Below are 13,806 nucleotides of genomic sequence, written 5' to 3'. Positions count from 1 at the left end.
GGGCACATATGCATTGGTCTTCTTCCGTTGCAATACTGCAATTACATTTGTTAATTTCTCTTTCTTCACTATATTTGTTAGCTGTTTGCCCATCAATCTGCTATTATGTTGCTGGCACTGAGATAATAGTACACTACACTGGCTTTTAAGAGGTTCACCCACACATGAATGATAACTGGCAGAGGCATATATTTTAACATACGTATGCACAAGTTCCATTCCACAACCATTCAATCCACACAATACACAACTCTATTTGCACCAATGTTCGTAAACTGCACTTGGCAACAAATAGAACTCAAGTACCCTTAGCTCTTAGTCCTCATGCACACAGGGCGTTAGAAAAAATGAACTGCAAAGGCACTACCAATGCCAGGAAAAAGCGGCTGTAAAAACACGCTTTTAGTAGTTTTTTGCATTGGCGTCAATGTGCATTTAGGCCATGTTAGCTTTTAGCAGCATTTCTTTGCCTCTATTCAAAATCAATGTTTCCCTATGAGAGCCGTCTTAACTGATCCGACTTTCAGCCTATTGATTTGAATAGAAGTCGCATCCAAGTCGGATCATCATGACCCAACTTGTGGCCTGCAACTTGTGCTCTGAGAAACTTGAAGGGGAACCCCACGCCAAAAAAAAACTTTGAATCAGGTATGAATCCGGAAAAAAAAACCCCACACCAAGACGGAAAAAAAAAAAAAAAAAAACGGCTCCCCCCCCCCCCCCCAAGACCATGCTAGACCCTTCAGTCCGGTATGGATTTTGAGGGGAAACCTCAGGCCAAAAAAAAAATGGTGTGGCGTCCCCCTTTAGAATCTATGCCAGACCCTTATCCGAGCATGCAGCCCAGCAGGTCAGGCAAGAGGGGAACGAGCAAGCGCCCCCCCCCCTCCTGAAACATACCAGGCCACATACCCTCAACATGGGGGGGGGTGGATGCTTTGGGGCAGGGGATCTCTGCTCCCCCCACCTAAAAGCACCTTGTCTCCATGTTGATGGGAACAAGGGCCTCTTCCGACAACCCTGGATGGTGGTTGTGGAGGGTCTGTGGGCATGGGGTTTTTTGGAATCTGGAAGTTCCCGTTCCCCATGTGAATGAGTTTTGTTGTTCTTCCAGTCTTCTCCACCGCTGCTGTCTTCTCTGCCGCTGTCAGCCAGCGTCAGAAGAGGACCGGGTCAGCGGTGGAGAAGACAGCAATGGCGGGGAAGACAGCAGCGGCGGAGAAAAACGGAGGAAGAACACGACTGGAGGAAGAACACGACTAGAGGAAAAACAAGACCGGAGGGAGAAGACCAGAGGAAAAGCACACCACCACTGGGAGAAGCCCGGAGGAAGAAGACACGTTAAAGATTTTTAATAAAAGGACTTGTCAAAACCGTTGCTTGTTTTTATTTACACTACACTGAATTTTTTTGGGGTGAATGGGTAGGGGTACAAGGTACCCCATACTCATTCACATGGGGGCAGGATCCGGGGACCCCCACAACCCCCTCCCCAAAGCACCCACCCCTCTGGGCTGCATGCTCAGATAAGGGTCTGGTATGGATTTTGGGGGGGGGGGGTCCTGCGCTGTTTTTTTTTTTCTTTGGTGTGGGGTTTTCCCTTAAAAGTCCATACCAGATCGAAGGGTCTGGTATGGTCTTGAGGGGGGGGGGGGAACCCCATGGGGTTTTTTTTTCATTCTGGTGTGGAGTTCCCTTTCAAAATCCATACCAGACTCAAAGGGCCTAGTATAAATTTTGGCGTGGGGTTCCCCTTCAAGATCCTTACAGCACAAGTTGCATGCCACAAGTCGGATCATTATGATCCAACTTGGATGTGACTTCTATTCAAATCAATGGGCTGAAAGTTAGATCAGTCAGGGCAGCTCTCATAAGGAACCATTGATTTTGACTTGTCAAAAAAACCTAGTTGACACGGCTTAACGCTGGAGTTTAGCAGCGTCAGACATCTTTACTGCTGTAACGCTGGTCTTTAGAACGTACTGGCCCTGGGATTTTTTGCAGCTTTAAAACGCCTATGCCACTTATAGCTCCTAAAAACCTATGTGTGCATGGACACATAGAATAACATGGAGAGGCATTTTTAACCACTTGCCAACCAGCCGCCACAGTTCTACGGTGGCAGGTCGGCAGGTACCCACGAATCGCCATACCTGTACGGCGGTTCGCGGAAGTGATCCTGTGGGCGCGCGCGCGTGCCCACTCATCAGTGGGGAAGCCAAGGCGCAGGGCTGGCAGCCACGATTGCCACTGGGCACCCGCAACGCTCCTCGTGAAGAGACAACGGCGGTCTGCTGTTGTAAACACAGCAGACCGTTCTCTCTGCTATCAACACAGAACCCCTGTGTTCCTGCTATTTAGGAACACAGGTCTCTGTGTTGATATTACAAGCCCATCCTCCCCCACGGTTAGAAAACACCCCCTAGGCTCACATTTAACCCTTTGATCACCCCTGGGTTAACCCCTTCCCTGCCAGTGTCATTATTACAGTAACGGTGCATATTTTAGCACTGATTACTGTAGTAATGTCACTGGTCTCCCCAAAAGTGTCAAAAACGTCAGTTAGGGGTCTAATCTGATCTACAATGTTGCAGTCCCGCTAAAAATCGCTGAGCGCTGTCATTACTAGTAAAAAAAACAAATAAATAAATAAAAACTACATAAATCTTTCCTCTAGTTTGTAGATGCGATAACTTTTGCACAAACCAATCAAAATACGCTTTTTGGGATTATTTTTTTTACCAAAAATATGTAGCAGAATACAAATTGGCCTAAAATGATGAAAAAAATAGATTTTTAAATTTTTTTGGGAATGTTATATAGCAGAAAGTAAAAAATATTGTTTTTTTTTTTTTCAAAATTGTCGATCTTTGTTTTGTTTATAGCGCAAAAAAATACAAATCTCTATTTGTGGGGGAAAAAAGGACACCACTTTTTTTTTTTTTTTTTAGGTACAGCGTCGCACGACCACGTAATTAACCTTTAAAGTAACGCAGTGCCGAATCACAAAAAATGGCCTGGTCATTAAGGGGGAAAATCTTCCGGTCCAGAAGTGGTTAAAATGCAAAAGAAAAAAAGTCTGACACTGGTAAAAGAAGCTGTAAAAATGCCCTGTGTGCATGAGGACTTACAACCGCTTACACAAGTCAGAATACAAACAAACAAAAACAACAAATAACTCTTCTGGCATTCAATACCTCTCATTCATTATCACTTTACCTGTAATTACCAAAAACAATAAAAACATTTGCATATCCATTGAAAAGACTTACCACACTTCCAGTTCTTCAGGTTTCTGCGATGTCCCAGATTAACCTTAATTTCTACTGCGAAGTTCACAGGAAGTCTGTTCCTCTGGAAGAAGAGCACTTCTGTCCTGTAGGTTCTATGTTGATTTTAGAAATTCCACAGGCTTTCGGGGGTGCCAAGTTGTCCCCATGTCGCATTAATATCAATTTTTGTTTCCAATAATATATATATATATTATATATAAAAATATATATATTAAATTCTCTGCAAAGGCAATAAAAACAGTCCTGTATTTGCCCTGTTCATCCCACAATGCTCATGTCACGTCTTTTTTTACACACAGAAAACTGCATACACGTTGTAGAATCCTGCCCAGACAAAACTTGCACATGATACCAGTGTTGTGGTGCAAAGAGGGCACAGAACAATTGTTTTCATTGTGCTCTTGCAGAAAAAGGTGCAGAAAAACTCATGTCTCTGTACATGGTGTAAACAAGGGCTAAAGAATATGAAAAAAAAAATATATATATATATATATACACACACACATGCACACACAGTATAAAACAGCTAGCATCATATACACATATATATAAAAGTCCAAATAAAGTGATATAATCAATGTAATGTGCTCTTGTGCTCCGATCTTCTTAAAAGTGCTGAAGTGCTCCACATAAATGAATCCCGTGATGTGACACACACCCCCTTTTGTGTCCCTCCTTACCAGAAACAATGGACCCCCCTGCTTTTCAGTCTGGGACTCAAACAGGCTTGATTTAACCACTTGCTGACTGCCGACAGTAATCCTACTGCGGCAGTGCGGCTCCCCTGGGTCCAGCGACGTAGACACCGCGGGAGTCAGGCTGGAGGAGGAGAGGTGGCGATTGCCACCTTCCTTCCCTGATCTTCGGGGAAATGGTGAGAAGACTTTTAAAAAATTTTTTGGGAATGTTATATAGCAACAATGTGAAAAACATTGGTTTTTTTTTTCAAAATTGTCGCTATTTTTTTGTTTATGGTGCAAAAATAAAAATCGCACAGGTGATCAAATACCCCCCAAAGAAAGCTCCATTTGTGAGAAAAAAAAGATTGTACATTTCATTTGGGTATAGTGTCGCACGACTGCGCAATAGTCCGTTAAAGTAATGCAGTGCCGAATCGCAAAATAGGGCCTGGTAAGGAAGGGGGTAAAATCTTCCGGGGCTGAAGTAGTTAAATAGGACTGATGAGTCACAAGGAATGGATCAATAACTCCCCAGTAGCCGCTAAGATGTTCCAGTGATCCTTAAGTGTGAAAGAAAGAGAAGGAGCCAATAGTAAAGTACCGTAGGGTTGCAGTTTAATAGTGCAATAAAAACATACTTACAAAATGGTAATAGTAAAACAGCTTGTAAACAGTAATATGCTTCCGCGAACGCCGTAACCACTATGCATTCCACGGCAACTGGGAGTGACGTCGTTACAACTCGAAACTGGAAATTACGTCAATGCGTTTTGCCCTCCCACAAGACGTAATCAAGGACCCCAGTTCCGGTCAATACAAGCCTCTATTTATATCCCGAGAAGAGCCGCCTCTTCCCCGGTGACCAATCAATGCCATTGATAGAAATGTACCAATATATCCAGTTGCTGAAAATAGTCTCAACGATGTCACTTACAGCTGAATATACATATCATTAAAAAACTTAACAAAATGCAATAAAAATCGCTAAAAACAATCAATGTCAAAGTGGAAATGACCAACTGTATATCAAATCATACAGAAATAATATAAACATATATGAATACATTTTATTATAAAAAATACTAATGAAAAAAAAAATATGAAAATGAAAATAAAAGTAAAATAAAAATAAATATAAAAATGAAAATAAAAATAAATATAAAAATAAAAATAAGAAATAAATACATACAAAAATAAAATAAAAAAGAAGATAGTAAAATAAAATAAGAAATGAAAATAGATATACAATATATTGCTTTCTTTCACCAATTAGAAATGAAACATTTGAGGTCTAACTCAGTGTTCAACCCCAAAGGGCTCACAGTTCCCAAACGATGGATCCACTGTTTTTTGTTTTGGGAAATGACCCTTTTTAACCCCTTCTGGACTGAAAGGATTTGCCCCCTTAATGACCAGGCCATTTTTTGCGATTCGGCACTGCAATACTTTAACAGGCAATTGTGCATTTGTGCGACGCTGTACCTAAATAAAATTGATGAATTGAGGTCCTTTTTTTCTCACAAATAGAGCTTTCTTTTGGTGGTATTTGATCGCCTGTGTAATTTTTATTTTTTGCGCTATAAATAAAAAAAGAGCGACAATTCTATAAAAAAAAGGTTTTTTTCTTTAATTTTCTGCTATAACATCCCCCCCCCTCCCAAAAAAATAAAAATAAAAAAAAATCTGATTTTTCTCATCCTTTTAGGTCAATTTGTATTCTGCTACATATTTTTGGTAAAAAAAAAATCCCAATAAGCGTATTTTGATTGGTTTGTGCAAACGTTATTGCGTCTACAAATTGGGGGAAAGATTTATGTCATATTCATTTATTTATTTATGTTTACTAGTAATGGCGGCGATCTGTGATTTTTAGCGGTACTGCGACATTGCGGTGGACAGATCGGACCCCTAACTGACATTTTTGACACTTTTGGGGGGACTAGTGACATTACTACAGTAATCAGCGCTAAAAATATGCACTGTTACTGTAATAATGACACTGGCAGAGAAGGGGTTTAACCCAGGGGCGATCAAAGGGTTAAGTGAGAGCCTAGGGGTGTGTTTTCTAACTGTTTGGGGGAGGGACTTGTGAAATGAACACAGAGACCTGTGATCCTATATAGGAGGATCGCAGGCGCTCTGATCATTTCAGAGAGAATACCGGTCTGCTGTGTTTACAACAGCAGACCGTTGTTCTCTCTCAGCGGGGAGCGATCGCTGGTGCACAGGGGCAATCGCGGCCGCTGGCCCTGTGGATCGCCATCCCCACTGCCTAGAGGGCTCGCCCCCTGGAGTGTTCGCGCAGCCGAGCCAGCGGTCAGCAATTGGTTACATTTCCTCCGCTCCAGTGGGGCTCAACCATGTCAATTCCACAAAAAGTCAAAACAGCAGGATCTTTCCCATGATGGAGCCTGAAATTATAGGATAGGCTATGATGATATCTATAGCCCTTTTTCACGTGTTCTCTAAGATTAACTCCCAGCTTCCTAGTTGTTCGGCCCACATATTGGAGCCCACAGGGACAGGCTAAGAGATATGTGACATGCGTGGTTTGACATGCGATACATTTTTTTATTTTATAGGAATCACCATGTGAATGTGATTCATAATGTGTGGTTTTCCTCTTTTTAAATCTAGAAGTTCTACTAATCATACATTTGCCACAACTGTAAAATCACACTTGATCTAAAAAAGTGCAAATCTTAGGTGGATCAACTGCATCATGGGCTAATTTCAAACGTAATGTTGGGGGTTTAGTATAGATAAACTGTGGTCTATCTGGCAAAACTTTCTGTAGTTCTAACAATATCGGCCAATGCTGTTTGGTTTAAATTTTCTCTAACTGTTTGTATTGTCGGGTAAAGCCTGTCATAAAAAGGAACTCCAAAATCTTTTTTCTTTTTTTATTCCTTTTTGAACAAATCCTTTCTATTCATATCACCTACTGTTCTTTTAAAGCGGAGTTCCGGGCACAGAATCGTTTTTTTTTTTTTTAATCTCCCCCTAACAATCACCCTTACACATCGATACATCCGCTAATCCTGGTTAGAATGGTGAAATAATCAGTTTGCAAGAATAAAATCTTACTTTATATAATTTCTGCTGTGCGGCGCCATCTTTGTTGTGGATTGCCGAGTCCGTTCTGGGGAAATGTCTTCCCTTCTTCCTGATTCCAGTGGGCGTAGGCCTGTGAGTCGAGCGCAAATTCTCGCGCATGCCCAGTACTATGCGATCGGCATAGTACTGGTTTCCATAGGGACGGCAATGTTACAGGAAGTTGCCGCCCCTATAAATCCAGCCCCCGCCTCCCGGAAGCTCTAACAACGTGCAGTAGAGGAGAGAGAGGAGCATAGAGACAAAGAGACAAACAAACAGAGAGCGAGCGCACCACCGATCATTTACAGGACACAGGTATGTTTTATATTGCTTGCCCAGCATCACAAATTTTATTAAAGGGGCACCCTGCTTATCTTTGTGTGAAATTTAGGTGGAACCCTGCATATATTTTGACGAAATTTAGGGGGGCACCCTGCTTATAAAGTGCTGAATTTAAAGGGTAACCCTGCTTATATTGGGCTGTGTTTTAAGGGGAACCCTGCTTATATTGGACTGAAATTTAAGGGGAACCCTGCTTATATTGGGATCAATTTTAAGGGGAACCCTGCTTATATTGGGCTGAAATTTAAGGGGAACCCTGCTTATATTGGGATCAATTTTAAGGGGAACCCTGCTTATATTGGGCTGTGTTTTAAGGGGAACCCTGCTTATATTGGACTGAAATTTAAGGGGAACCCTGCTTATATTGGGATCAATTTTAAGGGGAACCCTGCTTATATTGGGCTGTGTTTTAAGGGGAACCCTGCTTATATTGGGATCAATTTTAAGGGGAACCCTGCTTATATTTGGCTGTGTTTTAAGGGGAACCCTGCATATATTGGACTGAAATTTAAGGGGAACCCTGCTTATATTGGGATCAATTTTAAGGGGAACCCTGCTTATATTGGGATCAATTTTAAGGGGAACCCTGCTTATATTGGGCTGTGTTTTAAGGGGAACCCTGCTTATATTGGACTGAAATTTAAGGGGAACCCTGCTTATATTGGGATCAATTTTAAGGGGAACCCTGCTTATATTGGGATCAATTTTAAGGGGAACCCTGCTTATATTGGGCTGTGTTTTAAGGGGAACCCTGCTTATATTGGACTGAAATTTAAGAGGAACCCTGCTTATATTGGGCTGTGTTTTAAGGGGAACCCTGCTTATATTGGGATCAATTTTAAGGGGAACCCTGCTTATATTGGGATCAATTTTAAGGGGAACCCTGCTTATATTGGGCTGTGTTTTAAGGGGAACCCTGCTTATATTGGACTGAAATTTAAGGGGAACCCTGCTTATATTGGGATCAATTTTAAGGGGAACCCTGCTTATATTGGGCTGTGTTTTAAGGGGAACCCTGCTTATATTGGGATCAATTTTAAGGGGAACCCTGCTTATATTTGGCTGTGTTTTAAGGGGAACCCTGCATATATTGGACTGAAATTTAAGGGGAACCCTGCTTATATTGGGATCAATTTTAAGGGGAACCCTGCTTATATTGGGATCAATTTTAAGGGGAACCCTGCTTATATTGGGCTGTGTTTTAAGGGGAACCCTGCTTATATTGGACTGAAATTTAAGGGGAACCCTGCTTATATTGGGATCAATTTTAAGGGGAACCCTGCTTATATTGGGATCAATTTTAAGGGGAACCCTGCTTATATTGGGATCAATTTTAAGGGGCACACTGCTTATATTGGACTGAAATTTAAGGGGCACATTTAAACCCCAAACAAAAACATGCACATAACATCTGTAAGGGCTCTATTCCTTCTAGATATCCTATGTGTGTGTATGTGTGTATGTGTGTGTATATATATGTGTGTATATATATATATATATATATATATATATATATATATATATATATATATATATATATATATATATATAATACATCTCTATCCAAAATATAAAAGTTGAAAGGGATTTTAATTATTTTTTTTCTTTTAGATTTTCTAACATGGAAGGTGAAAAGCCATCCTGCAGTGGTTCCAGGAAGGCAACTTGGGAGGAGAGAGTAAGCATAACTTTTAAAAAATTATATAAAAATGTTTTATATTATAGATAATGAAATTATCAATATTGCTATTGCTCTATATTTTTCAATAAAGATGCTTATAATGTGTTATAAAACAAAATTTTATTAGAAAAAAAAAAGATTAAAAAAATCTTTACAAACATAATTATAAATTACACATCATATCTGAAATAAAAATTTAAATTATAAAATATAAAAAATGTTAACCCTTTGTATTTTTTTTTGTTTTTGGGTTAAAAAAGAGCAAAATGCTTATCGATGAAATCTGGAAGGAATATCCACCGATTGAACAGGATCCAGCGTTTCCAGTGAATCCAAAAAAGAAGATTTGCCAACACACATCCGAGAGTGAAGAGGAGGGCGACATCTCTCGTCTTGGCAACAAAGACTGGTGCAGGTGTGGGAACTGCATCCCAACGGCTACTCCTTTGGAATCTGTATGCTGCCAGGAGATAAATGAGGTGGAGGGCAGCATCCCGGATGGTGAAGATTGCATCATAGAGTGTGAAACCTTCAAACTTTTCTGCACCACTGAGAACCTAGTAAAAATAAACTGCATAGCCATCCATCAATATCCACCGTCTATAGACCCTGAAAACAACAGGTATAACATTAAATTTTAATATATGTCAAATATTTGCATACTAATATATCTTGTAAACTTTTTTATATATGATGTATAATGTAAAGTAATTCAATGTTCTCTATGCACATTTATTTTATTTGTTTTTCATTCCATCTTTCTTCTATTTCATTTTTTTTTTGAAAATAATTAATTTAATTATTAGAGTGATTATATTTTTTTTATATTTATATTTTTTTTATTTTTTTTTAGGAGACTAAGAAAGACTGCGTACAGGAGCTTCACTGCTTGGATATATGGCTACTTGGGCAAAGGAAACAGAAGAGTAGTTCCATCATGTGCAGTGAATGCCGTCAGACATGCTTTTCCTGATCCTGATGATTCATATGTGGGTTTCATGTGTAGTAATGACGATGCTTCTGAAATGGCATCTGAGTAGTTTTTTTATTATATTTTTCAAATAAATTGTATTTAGATTGCAAAGAACTAATTTCTAATTCATTATTGTTTAATTAATTTTTGCTATGGTCGTGTGTATATTATTCACTTTGCATTTCAACGTTGACATCACAGCATAATTGTCAACATTGCTTTAAATATTTAGTCCCAAAATTTCCATACTTTTTTTTTTAAATAAATGTTTTTATTGAAGTGTTTAGGGTGTGTGGTGTTTGATAGATAGATAGATAGATAGATAGATAGATAGATAGATAGATAGATAGATAGATAGATAGATAGATAGATAGATAGATAGATAGGATAGATAGGATAGATAGATAGGATAGATAGATAGATAGATAGATGTGGTGCATAGATATTAGTTACATTGTTCGTATTTACTCACCACAGATTATGTTATCAGATGTGGAAATCTTGTTCGATGTTCCTGGATGGCAGTAGATGTATCCGGTCTTTCTTCAGGTGCTATATTGCACGGCATTTCTTTATTTTTAGAAACCCATGTGGAATGAACATGTCCAGAAATTAATCTTATCATGTCCCCTAAAATTGGAATGACATGTGTTAAAGTCATTTTTTCGTACACATGTCTGGCTATCCACTTTTTCCGACCACGTGGAAACTCCAGGTTCATCCTTTGTAATTGAACTGTTTCGCCTGATTCCATTTTTTTTTCTATTAGTGCAGGTCTCCTTACAATATTTTTGTTGTGGCATAAAGCTGCCACTTTTGTCCGTGCCTCCATAGAGTCAAACCTGTAATGTATTCTTTTTGGTCTATATTTTAACATCATACTATGGAATGTCTCTATGGCTCCGGTTTGACAAAAATATGTAAGGTGAGGTATGTCCTTCTGGATTTGGGGATCTTTCACTAACTGAGATAGGGCGTCATAAGCTGGGCTCTTCTTTTGAAGCCATTGGAGATCCTCAGATTCAGGAAAACTTGCCTCATGTAAGCACCCATACTCCTCCTCTCCAACTTTCCATGTATGTACATTTAGGACATGATAAAGTATTGAATCCCATCTCATTTTAAAATAATCCCCATCTCCTTTGGACGTTCTGCTGCACCAATAAAAGTGGTTTAGAATAGGCCCAATCCACGGTGTTAGTGGTCTGTAGGCCTTTTTCTTGGTCAATTGAAGCAACTTTCTTTTTATATTTTTCACGTAGTGCCAAATGTCGAATTGGTGCTTGATAGGTTGATAACGTGGACCACTTAACACTTTTCTAATTTCGGTATGTCGATCTGTGCCAATGAAATGGACTTCCAAATTGTTCTCCAGTATTCTGTCTAAGCATTTAATGAACCCAAATTTCTCCATGGCAACAGATGAAGTGGTCTGTGTGACCTGAACCACCTCTAAATCGACAATTTTTTTGGATACTCTGTCCATAAAAGTGTATGTACAATATTTGGCTGAGAATCCAGGACTATCGCATTGCCCATCGCCCACCAGGAACAATGGGTTTTCCTTTACCAAGCTCTGGACCTCTTGTTCCTTTTTCCATGCAATGTCTATAGCTGGAAATACAAAACGTTGCTGGCTGCTATGAAACGAAGACTTCCCAAACATAAGAATTCCAGCATAATCGCATAGTTCCTTAAATTTTGCGTAACTAGATCCTGAAAGAACTATTGATCCAGCAATGATGATGTTTCCAGCGGTTATATTCTTAATTTTTGGCTGACTCTGCCACAGCTTTAAATTATGTTGTGATTGGCATATGGAATGTACAATTACCATCGATCCCACATATTTTTTATCGAGTTTGGTAATTTTAGCTGAGCAACTTCTCCGTGGGCATCTCATTTCCATCAAGATGGGGTCGAGGCAACTTTCAAAGACAATGTATTTTTTTTCTTTTATTACTGTGTTTGGATCTTGACTTGCTACCAATTCCTCATGCTCAAATTTTTCTGGTGATTCACATGCGGAAATGTGAAAACTGGAGTCCTGCTCATACTTTGATTTCCTTTTTTTTTCAATCAAAATGCTTGGTAGGGGTGAATCACTCACTGACTCATTGTCTGAAAAAACATTTATAGGTGTTTGTACAGAAGCAGATGGACCTTCAATGTCCATTGATTGGACAGGGACCTTGCATTTCGACGAAGAAGGAAACACATCTTTGAGTGGTGTGGACTCATGCAGAGGCTGTATAAAATATGTAAATTCTTGGACATATGGGTGATCATGAATTATGCTTTCCTCCTTTGCTACTTTGAAATAACTTTCCTCGGATTTTTCCCATTCCAATTCAAAGTCAACTGTTTGGGTACTCACATCTGTGCAGAGTTTGATCTTCTGTGAGGACTGATGACAAGGACATTTACACTGAGATGTGCATGGTTCACCGCTTTTGTCTTCAGTCCTTCTTTTTGACAGTCTTTTTTCCCAGCTGTCATCAGAAAGTATACTTGAACTGGTTTGTGGAAAAATAGTCGGCACAGCATTTGCCAGTAAAATTTTTTTGGTTCCTTTGATGACGTAACAATCCCTATCAAAATGCATGGAACAGATTCTAAACTTGTCTCCTCTTTCATCTTCCAATATCAATTTTGTAAAATCTGGAATCATGTTTTCATCCATTCCAGCATTTGCTAACCAAACTTGGATGCGGTAGGTTGTTTTGGAAATTTGAAAAAAGAAACATTGGCTGGTGTGGATTTACGTCCGGTGACATAACCGCATGTCTTCACAAAGCACTTTGGCATTTCTATAATCGAGAAAGTTTGTATTAGTTTGGACAATGCATCTTTTTGTTGTGACACTTACTTACCAAAACATAGATCTAGGTGTTTCTATTTTCCGTCACATTAACTTGGCAAAATTTTAATGTTCATCCTTAGTTCCATAAAGAAAATAAAAATGGTTTAATTTGTAGATTAGTAGATTGCCGCTTTATTTAGGGTTGTATGGTTGATGTATATTTGTGTTATATTGTGATAAATCAAGACAGACTTTTCTTAGGTCATTCACCCATTAAAAATTTTTGCATCAGGTTTTTCCTTGTATCTAATTTATGAGCATGTGAAAAAAATTATATTAAATGCTTGAAAATAAAGGGGGGGGGAGGGGGGTCTTAAACTTTTATAAAGCATAGTGTATATATCATATCTCTAACTTTTTATATAGCCAATTGTTTTTATTTCCTGTAATTTTTAAACTTTTATTAAATTTTATTGTGCCTTAAATTTTATTCTATAATAAATATATACAATTTCATGTCATGTCTTCAGCTTTTTGTCTTCTGATTTTGTCTTCTTGGTAATATATATATATATATATATTTTTTTTTTAGACTACAAAAAATAATAAATAATTAAAAATAAATATATATATATATATTTATTTTTATATATATATATATATATATATATATTAATCTAAAAAAAAGATTTATAGACACACATAATCAAACACATATATATCTTTGGAAATAAATAAATAAATATATATATGTATGCTAGTATAAAAAATATAAATTTATATATACACAAACATGCTAAAATATATATATATATATATTTTATTCACACTAATAAAATATATTTATATACACGCTCAAAATTTAAAAAATTATATATATATATATATATATATATATATATACATACACACATATATAATATATATATATATAAAAT

Source organism: Pelophylax lessonae (genome assembly GCF_965119305.1).
Source record: "Pelophylax lessonae genome assembly, chromosome: 5".
NCBI lineage: Eukaryota > Metazoa > Chordata > Amphibia > Anura > Ranidae > Pelophylax > Pelophylax lessonae.
The sequence above is the reverse complement of the archived record's forward strand: the minus strand, read 5'-3'. Positions refer to the sequence as shown.